This window comes from Dioscorea cayenensis, chromosome 19 (genome assembly GCF_009730915.1).
Source record: "Dioscorea cayenensis subsp. rotundata cultivar TDr96_F1 chromosome 19, TDr96_F1_v2_PseudoChromosome.rev07_lg8_w22 25.fasta, whole genome shotgun sequence".
NCBI classification, from domain to species: domain Eukaryota; kingdom Viridiplantae; phylum Streptophyta; class Magnoliopsida; order Dioscoreales; family Dioscoreaceae; genus Dioscorea; species Dioscorea cayenensis.
In genome coordinates, this window is record NC_052489.1 from 16,682,496 (window position 1) to 16,696,949 (window position 14,454).

At 40.5% G+C, this 14,454-nt stretch overlaps 1 non-coding gene across 1 annotated transcript; it reads right to left on the reverse strand.

Annotated features, from left to right (window-relative positions):
• Positions 1–14,070: 14,070 nt before the first annotated feature.
• On the reverse strand, positions 14,071–14,177 carry LOC120250872. Its single transcript, XR_005533204.1, has one exon. It is a non-coding gene; the product is annotated as a small nucleolar RNA R71 (small nucleolar RNA).
• Between the last annotated feature and the right edge of the window lie 277 nt (positions 14,178–14,454).

A 14,454-nucleotide genomic window follows, 5' to 3' on the forward strand; every position in this document is an offset into this window, starting at 1 on the left:
TTGTAGAATTACTATTTATCTTTCGAAGTGTTAGGCTAGGAAATAGATGAAAGGAAAGTAATAGTAGCTCCTTTGGCCCTGGGAATACGACCCTCTCGTGCTCTCATGAGAGGTATTACTTGACGACTCCGTATGCTTGCGGATCTCACATCAAGTTTTTGGCGCCGTTGCCGGGGACATAAGGAATACTAGGAAAACCTGTAGTCTATTGCTCTACTCATTTATTTGTAAGTATCCATCTTTATATTTATCTTTTACCATGTTGCGGATATTTATTTATTTTGCCTCTTTGTTCTTTTCTTTGATAGCTTACTGTTGTTAGTTTCATTTTTCTTTTAATTACACATGGCCATGGACTTCGAAGAAAAACTGTTGGCCTCTAAAATGTATGCACTTGAAAAACAGATGGAAGAATTAGATGCCATGAGAGCACACCAAAGTAATCCGGCCATGGATTTTGAAGAAAGATTATTAGCCGCTAGAATGTATGCACTTGATAAACAAATGGAAGAATTTGATGCCAAGAGAGCACACCAATGCAATCAATACACTGATGTTTATAATTCATATTGGGGAGGGCACACGCACTCTTCGACACATCATCACACTCAACAATGGGAGTACCCTCACCAGAGATTGCAACAACAACCCTCATTTGAAGAACCGTGTCATTACCAACCTCCAGTCGACCATACTAAGAAACTTAATCAATGGGGATTCAATACGCAAGATGTGTTCGCAAGATTCATGATGCAAACTGATGCTGAATTTAAAGCCAGGGATGCTGTAACTTTTAATGCCCGACCATATTTTCATAGTATGGTGAATAGGATTGGAGAGTCTTTTAACATATCGACCGAGTTACCACGAACTATAAATGCCCTATCTGAAAATGGTACAAGGAATGAAGAGGAAAACAGTGAAATTAAGGTCGAAACCGATATTGAGGTGTTGGAGGTTGAAGAAGCAAATGATGTAGCATCAGTACCTTTTGGGCAAATGGTAGAAGTTCCACTTCAATGGGCAATTGAAGAAGAAAAGGGGGAGGATGACATCATGGCCATAAAAACATGTGAGGAAGTAGAAGACACTCCATCAACCATAGTTGAAGATGCTACTTGCCTCAATGTAAATTTTTCCATCCATCCATCAATTTTAATCAAGTGCAAAAACAAAATTGCGGGAATTGTATTCGAAGATGTGGGTACTAAGCTAAGATCATCATTGAACCCACCCATGCCGGGCTTGGACAATTCCCAACCAAAAAATTTTCCTTGGCGGCCAATCAAATTTTATAGCCAATTGAAGTTCATCACAACAAGGTTGAGAAAAAAATTGTGGATAGGATGTTGAAGCCCCCAATTAATCCACCTATGGAAATCTTGACAAGTTCTCAATCAAAGTTGTTCCCTTGGAGACCCAAACAACACTTATGGGTAGTTCAAGGCAATATGGCATTGGCCGAGGAAGAAGATTCGGGTAGGAGGTTGAAACCATCCAAGGACCTGTCTATGCCAAGCTTAAATAATTCTTGACCGAACCTTTTTCCTTGGAGGCCAAAGCAACTTTGTGGTGGGGTACTTAAAGGAATTCTTGCCGTGACCAAAGAAGAAGTAGGGAGGATGCTTAAGCCGTCTAAGGAGCCGCCCAAGTTTAAATTGCACAACTCCCGGCCCAAGCTTTTTCCATGGAGGCCAAAAGGTAACTCGTGCTTGGCTTTCAACTTGACACCATCTCAAAAGGTACGCTTTATTTTTCTTGGTAGTTCTTATGCCAGTTCTAGCCGGGATGAACACACCATCTTCAAGCCTCCCTAAGGTAAGAAAAAGGTATGTCGAGCTAATGACGTTAAACAAGCGCTTCTTGGGAGGCAACCCAAGTTTCAAATCCTTTGTTTTCATTTTTTTGTTTTCTAGCTGCTTGTTGAGTTTAATTTGTTGTGTTTATTGTTGTGTGATGTTTGTATGTTTGTTTGAATGATCCATGCTTATCTTATATTTGTCAATCTTATCTAGTGGATTGGCGTTGTTTGATTGTGTTTTAATGCATATTTCGGTGTTATAGATGTTGTAAATTAGTTTTGTTCTAAGTTTCATGGGAGCCCATGCCAAAATTTTGCTTTTCCAGGTCTTCACGGGCTGCATACGGCCTGTATGGGCCATTTTTGTGCTCCCCAGGGGCCTCAGGGGTGCCATGGGCCCGTGAGGCAGCCTGTGAGGCTTAGAGCCTCAGGGTCTAGAGAAGGATAGAAACTTTCACGAGCTCCATGAGCCCGCATGGAGCCCGTATGGCTTGCGGGCTGGAATTTCCAGCCTTAAGTAGCCACATTTCTCTCCCTTGTTCTCACTCATTTTTCATCCGTTTTCTTTCATTCTTTCACCATTTTTCTTCATTTTTCTTCATTTTTCTTCATTTTTCTTCCTCTTCACTCCTCTCCTACCTCTTCTAACTTAGATCTTATGGTTTAATTGAGGTTTTACCATCTATTTCACCGATCTTCATCGATTCAAGCTTTGAAGCCCTAGTTTTTGTTTTGGAGCAACCTTGCCTCTTCTTCTTGATTGTGCATGCTTATCTTACTTCAAACCATGAAGAATGTTGTAGGATTGTTTGATCTTGGATTTATTTGAATTTTGAGCCAGCCATGGTTTGTAAATTTTTGGGCTTCAAAAACAGGGGGAATTCTTTCAAAAATTCACTCCGAGCTACAATAACTTTTAAATGCTGCCTATATTGAATTTGTTTGACACTTGTAGCATCTTTGAAAACCCCTAGAAACACTTTCACTAGAGAGATTTAGGCATCATGATATTGATTGAACAAAGAACTTGCATGGACTTTTGTTTTCATAGTTTTTAGAGTTTTTGTTTGTGTGTGCTCCCTACATATTCAATGGTGAGATGAACTATTTTTTTTTTTTACATTTGCAGGACTCAAGATATGAGCTTCATTCTCACCACCCCTCAAGAACTGAACCTACCCCTTGTTCATGCATGTATTGCACAATCTTCATCAACAAAATTGGGCAGTCTCTTTACCCTTCCCTTTCATGCTACATTTAATTATTACGAATTCTACACCATGTTCTGCTGATTAGTGTACATTGAGGGCAATGTACGATTCTAGGTGTGGGGATGGGTTATTTGCATGCTTACTTCACCAGTGATAGCTATGATTTATTGTTAAGAACCTCTTTGCTTGAATGAATGATAGTAATGAGTTGTAGTGTTATTTGTGCTATAAGGAAGTCATGTTTTCTCTCTAGTGCTTTGTTCACACCTTTGACACAGAACTTCTACCATGTTTGCCCCAGCTATCCCACTACTTTGATTTAATGTATTAGAGTGGTAAATTCATCCCTCGATGATTTTTAAAAGCTTTAGGTTCTTTTGTTCATTTTGCTTTATCCCTAAGTGAAGTTTTGCATGAAGGTGCTCAGGAAACATGTATATAATTGTTATCTAAAAAAAATTGAAAAATAAAAAAATGAGTCTATGTCAGTATTCCTCTGCTAATTTAGCATGAATGCGTCTATGTAGATTGTAATCAAGTTGGGTGGCTCTTGTGCCTAATCAGCATGTGCATCTTTCTGAAAGATTATAAGATATTTTGTGCAGTCTACGTTAGGCGGACTCGAAAAAAAAAAGAAAGAAAACAAATAATGATAATAAAGACAGAAAGAATTATTTATTCTCCTGGACTCAATCATGCATTCACTTAGATACTAAAGTGTTGAATGTGGACCGAAGGACTCTTGACTTAATATTGAGGGCGTCTTTAACATTTCTAACACTGGTAGTCATTGAATGTGCCGTGAATAGGGAGAGCGAGGGATGAAGTATGCACACACTCACGAGGAAAGCACTCTAGATGAATCAAAACTATCTCTACTGAGTTGGTTATTGTGCAACTCATTTTCTTGATTTCATTTCATTTGTGCCTATGGGGTTCTTCACTATTTGAGCTTCAGGTCGTACATTTAGCTGTTTATCTTCTTGCCCCTATTCTTTCATGTGTGTTTGCTTGGGGACAAGCAAACGCTTAGGTGTGGGGATGTTTGGTAAACGCCTAAATGTATGTATTTTATACGTATTAATCTTGTATTATTTGTGTATATTTTAATGAATTGATGCCCGTCTAAGTTTAAATTGGTTATTTCGGTGTTCAAGATCTTAAATGAGCCGAACGAAGCTCAAAAATGCAAATTGGACGAATTTGACACCAAAAATGACATTTTTGGGGTGTCGGCACTGTAGTAGGCATTCGGCTGTGAGGTTTGCTGGAATTTCACAACTCTCGATTACTATAGTAGAAATACTTCAGTAAAACACTGTAGCTGAGTACTGTAGCACCGACACCTTTTCTAGGCGAAACGACAGTGAGCTTCACGGGCTCCATGCGCCCGCATGGAGCCCGTATGGACCTGACAGGATATATATTGGGCTGATTTTCTAGGGCAAAAAGAGAGCTTTTTGGAGGGGGAGTTTTTCTTTTGGGCCTCTTAGGTCGCCGCCCCACTCTTCCCGCTGGCGATCTATTATGCAAGACTTCACCAAGAGGGAGACAAACTTTGGAGGAGAAGATAGGCAGAAGATCCTAGGCATCAAAAGCATCATTTGAGTGGAGATCTCTTCAAATATTCAAGATCTTCACCATCTAAGGGGATTTAAAGCTAGATGGAGTAGTTCTTACTTATTTTCTTGTTTACTTGTTCCTTGGACTTGTATGAGCATTCGTCTTTCATGAGGAACTAACTTATTTGTGATTTGGACATGATGAACTCTAAGGTTGATTGTTTGTAATTTGAATGATCATCTTTATTGATGCATTGTTGGATATTGTATTTCTTTTATGGAATCTTGTAGTTTGTGGTTCAAGCCTTGTGTACTTTGATGTGTTGATTTGCATGAGAACTCTGTATTTTAACTTCTAGGTTATACTTGGTTGCGTGACCATCGCCCATATACTATACACGCTTATCTTGGAAGGGATCCATGTACAAATACACCGGGACAATCGGCTATTTTGTACCCCTCCAGCAATTATGGTTGGACCTAGTTTGAGTATCGACCCTGATTAGAGATTTCCTTGAGTGTAATGCAATCATACGAGGATTTGGGCGGAAGTAATTTTGACCCAATACTTGTATGGGATTAGGGTTCACTTGCCGTGACCATCGGGTTGAGCTAATTTAGGAGTCTCTTGGCCCAACTACCATCTCACATTTCATCCTAAATTCAGGACTTAATGACAACCCTAGGGGGACTCGTTGTCCAAATCACTCCCTTCAGTGTTTGATTCTCCCTTGAGTTCGTATTGTGTGTAGTAGTATCCCGAATTTTATTGTAGTTAATTCTTTCTCCTTGTAGAATTACTATTCATCTTTCGAAGTGTTAGGCTAGGAAATAGATGAAAGGGAAGTAGTAGTAGCTCCTTGGGCCCTGGGAATACGACCCTCTCGTGCTCGCACGAGAGGTATTACTTGACGACTCAGTACGCTTGCGGATCTCACATCAGGGCGCGACCTGCTCTCCTTCAACCTATCAATCTCCTCAAAATTATTCGCCTCATGTTCACAGTCATTCTCACCTTCTTTAACTTGTGAATGTGTTTCTGTATGATCTTCAACGGCTATTAATGTTTCCATTCCACAAATATCCCTTCCAGACATTGACACGACCATAGAGAAAAGTTTCTATCTTTGTTCATGATAAGTCGAATCAAAGTGAGCGAGAACTCTCTCCAAACTTTCTTCTAAGTAATCACTCATCGATGCCAATGCAGATCTCTCGAACTGATCTATCACACTATCTAATTCACAATTACGCCCTTGAATTCTGGCAATGTACTCTTCAACTGATTCTTCCATGGGTTGTTGAATAGTATACTGTTCTTGTAAAAAATAACACAGTGTGTCCAGTATTGCAAACAGTTGAACTTTTTGTTCTACATTTTTAACCATTCCTGTGATAGTGTCGAATAAATAGGGCATGCCAATCATTTTTTATTTAATCAAAGAAAATGAACAAATCAGAACGATGATAGAAAAGAAGATGTGAAATAGAATGAATGAATGAATGAATAGCTAAGAAAACAAAGTGAATAGCCCTTAATGAACGACGCCAAAAACTTGAGAACGCCCATTACGTATGTCCCGGAAGTGCACGGGTTTGTCAATGTGATAAATCCCAGATGAGTGGGTATCGTATCGATAGAGAGTAGAGAATAAAAACACTTAAATTGTTTCTTAACTAAACAAAAAATTAGTAGTGATTTGTGTGACAAAATGTGATGTAACAAAAGTAAAAGAAATAAGAGAAAGAGTGCAAGTAAAGGAGAGTTAAGGCAATCGATATAAGTGGGGTACCCGGTGATAAGTGCTTGTGCGATATGAATGTGAAGCGTTCATTCCTTATGTTGAGCATCACTTTTCTCAGATTTTTACACTAATATGTGTGTTTTTATGTTACTTTCATGCAGGTAGGATTGTGAGGCCGATTATGAAGGAAAGAAGCCAATGTGGATCACAATGCACCGATTTTAGAGGAAATCTTGCTCAGGTTCAAACGCGAAGACATAAGTCGGGTGTGAGATCCTAGAGTGTGTGCCAACCTCCTCGTATTCTAATTGGCATATCCATTTGGAGGGGCACAAGGGCAGTCACACTCGAGCATTCCGACGTATGCACATAGAACAAGAGCTCCACCAACTTGTCTATCATTGAAGAAGCAAGTGATCCACGACGTGAACGTGTGCCCGTTTGCATTACCCCGATGAAAGTATGGATTCGGGAAGCTATTCAGGATGGACACTACAACAAAACACTGTAGCAAAGTACTGTAGCAGCACTGTTCACAGCTGGCCGAGAAAACAGGAATTCAGAGAATCCACACGGTGTGTGGAAATTATACACGCCCATGTGGAAATTCCACACGGGCGTGTGTAAAATCCACAGGCCCGTGTGGTCGCCCGATTCCAGCCCTATTTAAAGCCGATTCAGCCACGATTTCAGTATTCTTTTCTCCATCTTTTCCCAAACTTGAGAGAGGGCTTCGGCTAGGGTTTTGATGGGTATTGGCTAGGGTTTTGGAGAGGTTCTATGGCTCCGACATCGCGCATCATTTGGAAGAAGGTTATTGGGAGAGCTTTCGTCGGCACCGATCCGGCGAGGTGTATCCTAAGCCGGATAAAGGATCCCTTGCGACGAGTAGAGGACTCTCCACAAGACCATCAACATGACCATCGAGGGGGTTTTTCTATGGATTCATTACTTTTACATTCTATTTCTTTGATTGTACTTAGCTCCATGGAGAGCTGCACACTAGCAAGACCTTCTTCAATGTGATGTTTATTGAAGATGTAACACGATCTTAGCGGAGTACTGTAGTAGTTTATTGTAGCAAGACCTTCATGTGGCCTCGATGAGAAGTGTGAATTCGAGAGTATTTTGGTGGAGTACTGTAGTAGTTTACTATAGCAAATCACATTGTTAAAATTACCGCAACAGTTACTGTTCATAGATCGTAGAAAATCAATTTCCTGGAGATTCACACGGGCATGTGGAAATTCCGCACGCCCATGTGGATGCCCGATTCCAGCCCTATTTAAGTCACGATTTCAGCCGATTTAAAGAATCCTTTTCCCATCTTTTTCCCAACTTTGGAGGCGCTCAAGGCTAGGGTTTGGAGAGGCTTTGGCAAGGCTATTTAAGTGGTTCTATGGCCTTCAACACTGCATTCCTTTGGAAGATATTTATTGGGGAAGCTTTTGATTTCATATTCTTCTTTCGATTTCATTATTGATTGTATCTTGCTCCATGGAGAGCTAAACCCTAGTGGGTGCTTGGACTTGTAAACCCTAGGATGGTTTTATTTCATTGACCTTTTATTATGTTTTCTTTAACTGATGTTTTATTGAGTTCCAATCTTGAATGATTGTTAAAGTGATTTTCCCTTAGAGTGACACTAGGATTGGGAATCCATCTTGGTAATCCTTGTGGATGAGTGACACACCATGAGGGTTATACAAAGTTAGATTGGAGAGTGTTGAGAGGGTGAGGCAAGAGGTAGCGGAATGTTCCCTTTCCCTTATGGTGTGAATCCTACCTCCATGTTGCAAGAGTTCTTTGTGTTCACAATAGAGTGAAGTTCTAAGAGAGGAACTCCGCTGTGGCTTAATTGCACAAGCGATAGAGTGAAGCGTTTTAGTAATACTTAGTTCTGTGGCTTAATTGAGACTAGGGGTGGTTAGATCTAGATTTTGGAATAGGGTTTATTACTTGGAGTCCCTAGAGCTTTAGGCATCCTTTCACAGTGTGAGGTGTTTTTATTGAGTGATTTCTCAGCAGGGGCATAGTATAGGGTTAGTCACGGTTGACCTCAGTTTTGAGACCGTGTGTTTAAGGATTTCCATGACTTATTAGACATCAGAACGGAAATATAATGATTAGTACTACACTTGAAGCAATAGTTCTAGGGTGAGCAATATTCGGGTGCCCTACTTTCTATCGATTGTCTTTCCTCTTATTTTATTGCGACTATCTTTCTTGGTTCCTTTATTTTTGTTCTTTACACATTGATATTGTTAGCACCACTATTAATTCATCTTCATCATAGTAAAATAGCAATTCTTGTGTTTCTAATCACTAGTCCCTGTAGATACGACTACCCACTCACCAGGGTACTTTTATTACTTTGACAATCCGTGCACTTGCGGTACACACGCAAAGGATGTGTCAAGTTTTTGGCACCGTTGGCAGGGAATATACATTTTGGAAATACCTTCTAATATGCGATTTTAGCTATTCATCACTAATTCTATTTCAGACTTTCTTATTCCTACATTGTTCTGATTTGTTTTCTTTCTTTGAATACAGGAATGCTGATGAGCATAACTGAACTATTCGATGCAATCACATGAATGGTTGAAGTAATAGAGCAGAAAGTTCATTTGTTTGTAACACAGTCTACGTCATGTTGTTCCATGAGGGAACAATTCATCACCAACCACCCTGTGGAATGATTAGTAGTTGATTACAGTAATGAGATTCAGGATCGGAGTTACGAACTAGATAGTGTGCTGGATCAGTTTGAAAAGTTGGCATTGTTATCTATGAGCTATTCTTTGGAAGAAAACTTGGAAGGGGCCCTTGCTCAATTTGATACTTTCAGTCAAGAACAAAGGCATGAGATATTCTTGGTGGGAATTTTGAATGTAGTCTAGAGTTCTTCTGAGATAGGGAATGTGGACGTTGTTGAAGTCCATTCAGAATCACATACACAAGTAGATGGGTTGGAGGAAGTGCTCAAACAAGATTCTCCCCAATTCGAGGAAATTGATAGATTGAAAGAGAGCAGATTACGATGGTCCATTGAAGAGCCACCCGAGTCAGAGCTTAAGAATTTGCCAACACATCTGGAATATGCTTTTCTGATGGAAGGACAAGCTTATGAGCATGTTGAAGAGATATAAATCTGTCATTGTTTGGAAGATCGCTGATATAAAAGACATAAATCCATCATTTTGCACTCATAAAATCTTAATGGAGGACAATTACAAATCTATGATTCAATCCCAAAGAAGACTAAAGCCAAACATGAAGGAAGTCATCAAGACAGTGGTGATAAAACTTCTTGATGAAGGAATCATTTATCTCATCTCTGATAGTATATGGGTGAGCCCAACTCAAGTAGTCCGGAAGAAGGGAGGAATGACAATTATGAGAAATGAAAGGAACTAATTAATCCCAATGACAACCCTCCTTGCGTGTGATCCACAAGTGCACGGGTTTGTCAAAGTAATAAATCCCAGATGACTGGGGTATCGTATCCACAACGAATAAGGAATAGAAATACCAAGATTGCTACTTAACCAAGTGAAGATGAAATAATAATGGTATGGGTAAAGATCGATGCAAACCAACTATAGAAAACAAGAAAGAGAGGCACAATAAAATGAAAGGAAAGGCAATCGATAAAAGTGGGGTACTCGGATATTGTTCCTCCTAGGATTATTGCGTCAAGTGCAAAACCAACTATTATGCTTCCTAACTAATGTTTAATGAGTCATGGACATCCTTAAATACACGGTCCCAAACCTAAGGTCAACCGTGACTAACTCTACACTATGCCCCGGCGGAGAAATCAACCAGACTCAACACCTCACACTATGTAAAGTTGTAAGAAACTCTAGGGATTTCAAGTGATAAATCCTATTCCTATATGTAGATCTAACCCTTTGGTCCAGGTGAAAGACCCCTAGTCACAATTAAGCCCAAGGTGTTAAAGTCACTTCAACACTTCACTCTGTTGCTCTTGCAACTAAGCTCCAGCGGAGTTCATCCCTTAACCCTTCACTTTATTGTGACTGCAAAGAACTCTTGGAACGTGGAGGTAGGATAAATCACACCGGAGGGGAAAGGGGACACTCGGCTATCTCTTGACTCACCTTCTCGACCCTCTCCAATCTTTCTTTGTCTAACTCTCATGGTATGTCACTCACTCACAGAGATTACCAAGATTGACTCTCAACCCTAGTGTCACTCTAATGGAGAAATCATTTAACGAGCATTCAAGATTGGAACTCAATTAAAGACATCAATTAAGGAAAACATAATAGAAGGTTAATGAAACAAATACATCCTAGGGTTCATAATTCAAGTACCCACTAGAGGGTTTAGCTCTCCATAAAGCAAGATACAATCAATAATGAAATTGAAAGTAAAAACATGTAATCCATAGGAAAACCCACTTGGTATTTGTGTCGATGGAATTGTGGAGTAGCCTCACCTCCTCCAAAGGTCACCTTGTCAAGCCTAGGGTACACCTCGCTGGATCGGTGCCGACGAAAGCTCCCCCAATAACTATCTTCCAAGAGAAATGCGGTGTCGAAGCCATAGAAGTACTCCAAAAGACTTGTTAAAGCCTCTCTGAACCCTATCCATAGGCCTCCCAAAAGTAGGAGAAAAGGTAGAAGAAAGGGTGAAAGATAAATCCCTATATCGGTACAAGTCGTGATTTTATAAAGGGCTGAAATCGGGCATCCACACGGGCGTGTGGAATTTCCACACGCCTTTTTGGATTTCTGGAAATCTACTTTTCTGCGGGCTATGAACAGTAACTGCTATAATAATTTGCTACCATGATTTTCTACAATGACCTGATATAGTACTCCGCCAAAATACTCCCGAATCCACATTTTTCATCGAGGCAACTAAACAGGCACACGTCTATACCGTACATCGTGTCGCTTATTCAATAAAAGGTCTCATTGGTGAAGATCTTGCTATCAATGCACAAGTCAGGATATGCAAATGTGACTGCATTTGTGACCCTCCAAACCATTGTAATTGCTTGAGCACATGGAGTTTGGCACACATTCACATATCTTCAATCACAACTTGTGTCTTTACATTTGTTCACTCCAAGACTTCATCAACAAAGTGCAATCGCAATCCAATTTGGCTTCTTTCTTTCATATTTGGCTTCACAACCCTTCATGCACGAAAGCACACAAAAGCACATGTATTAGCGCTAAAATATGATAAAAGTAATGCTCATTGTAAGAAAAAAAATACTTGGTATTCTTAGTACACATGCACTTATAAAATCCCCCACACATATCTTTTGCTTGTCCACAAGCAAAAGTAAAACATTGAAGCATAGAAGAAGGAAATATTGAAAGTGCTTGGTGATAAGTGCTTGAGTAGACATATTTTTATATATATGTTTTACATGCATTGAGCATCATTTTTACTGTGGTTTATGTCTCATATTGTGTATTTGGTGTTCTTTTATGCATATAGGTTGTGAATGCCTTGAAGAGTAAAAAGGAAACAAAGATAGGCTATAAAGACACAATGTTGGGAGTTATTGTTCAATTCAAGGACCAAAATACGAGAGGAGTCCATAAACGTAGAGATGTGTGCCAACTTCCAAGAAGATTCAAGTCAAATCACTAGTTGGAAGGGCACAAAGGCAGTCACATCTTCATGTTCCTTCTCTTTGTGAAGATTGCAAGACCTCTCAGAGATACGTCGATGAAGAAAAGTTTTATAGCCTACCACATGGACGTGTGCCCGGACATGTGGCCTCAAGAGAAGAGTATTTGGATCGCGTTTTGTGAAAAGTACTGTAGGTATTTGGGCAAGTATTTGGATCGCAGCACTGTAGCAAAATTACTGTTCACACGCCCGCGTGGAAATTTCTGCAGCCCACGCGGCCACGTGGAAAATCCACAAGGGCGCGTGAGGGCACGTGACAGGCGCGATTTTGGCCTTTAAATAGGCTGTTTGCCCTATTTTTGAGAGACATTTAGCGAGGGTTTTCGCGAGCATTTTGAAGGCAAGGCGGCTAGGGTTTTGGAGGAGGTCTTTGGCGATATTGGGGGGTGTCCATCACCAACTTTGATCGATCTTCTCTCCGTCATAGCAAAGAGGGAGCCTTCGGTGACATAGCTTCGGAGAAGGATTCTTCAAGACGTTGAGAGACCCATCAAGGCCATCATCACGAATTTAAGGGGGTTTTACTTCATCGCTTTCATTGCTTTTCATTGTAATAATCATTGTTTTGTAACTTGCTCCATGGAGGGCTAAACCTTAGTAGGTATTTGGGCATGCGAACACTAGGATTTATGTTTTTGTAATGATTTGCTTTATGTTTCTATTAATTCGAGTTGATTTGAGTTTTAACCTTGTATTCCCATTGCTTGCTTGTTTAATTAATCCTTGAGGTTGATTGGATTTACATGATTTGTTACTTTGATGTGAGGGAGGTCTCCATTAGAGTTAGAACATCAAGGTTAAAGAGGGTTGAGAGGGTGAGTCATGAGATAGTGGAGTGTCCCCTCTCCCTTCCGATTGAGTGTTTCCTATCTCCGTATTCCCTAAACTCTATGCAACCATATTTGGTGTGAGGCGTGAGATTGAGAGATTTCTCCGCCGGGACCTTGTAGGGGGTTAGAGATCCTTCGCCGGGAATTACGGTTGGATCTATCCTTAGGAATCGGTTTTACTCTTAGGTGTCCCTAGAGCGTATTGCGGTAATATGGGGTGTGAGGTGTTGAGATTGAAAGATTTCTCCGTCGGGACCTTGTAGGGGACTAGTACCGGTGGCTTGGAGGCAAGAACCGGTTGTTCTTGGATTACCTCGACTCATTAGACTCGGTTTAGAAGCATTTAGTGAATCGTGAGCTTCATGTTAGATCCTAGGGGAAGCATTGCCCGGATACCTCCTCTTTATTGATTGAGATCTCCTTTACTTGTTTTCTTGCTCGTTTGCTTGCTTATTAATTCTCTTGCAATTAGTTCATTTCATCATATCCATTGATTTCGACTAGATAACTAAGAATTGGTTAATACTAATACTTCCGTTCCCTGTGGATTCGACTACCCACTCACCGGGGTAATTATTACTTCGACACCCGTGTACTTGCGGTACATACATGCATATTCGGACGCGTGTCAAGTTTTTGGCGCTGTTGCCGGGGAACGGGATATTAGGAACACTAGGACTTGGTTACTTTAGTCTTTCACATTTTCGTTTTCTTTTTCCAGTTCATACTTATCTCTTTCGCTGTTCTTATTGTTTCTTTTCATTGATTTCAGCTACAGGTTATGACCCGAGGGAACCCTTCGACATTGTTTGAAGAGGATCCTGAAATTGAGCGAAGAATTAGTAGAAGGGGCAAGGAACCTGTGCAGGAACAGAATTTTCCAGGTGAAATAGAGGTTGAAGAATCTGAGAATATGGCAGAACAAGGGGGGCAACCAAGAACACTCTCAGATTTTGCTAGGCCTACAATTCGTGGGACACAATCGACCATTGTTAGGCCACCGGTGGCAGCCCAGAATTTTGAGTTAAAGCCGGGTTTCATTCAAATGGTTCAACAGTCCGCACAATTTAATGGGTTATCGGATGAAGACCCAAACAATCATATTGAAAATTTCCTTGAAGTTTGCGATATGTTGAAGATCAATGGGGTCTCGGATGATGCAATCTGTTTGAGGGCTTTTCCATCCTCATTGCCAAGAGCCTCGATTACAACATGGAACGAAAGAGCCTCGATTCGGCAAAACTTCGCAATGAGGTATCATCTTTTGTTCAAATGGAGCTTGAATCTTTATTTGAGACTTGGGAACGATTCAAGGACCTCTTGCGGAAGTGTCCACAACACGGGTTCCCCGAGTGGATGGTTATTCAATCATTTTACAATGGGTTGAACTCGAGTAGCAAACAACTTCTTGATGCCGCCACAAGAGGAACATTGGGGAACAAGACTCCCGAAGAAGCCCGACAATTAATTGAAGAAATGGGTTTGAATAGCTACCAATGGAATGTAGGAGACAAGAAGAAAGTGGTCGGACTCCATGAGATCGACGCGGTTACATCCTTGGCAGCCCAAGTAGAAGCACTGACCAAGAAATTGGACACTTTGACTTCATCAAGGATAGCCGCA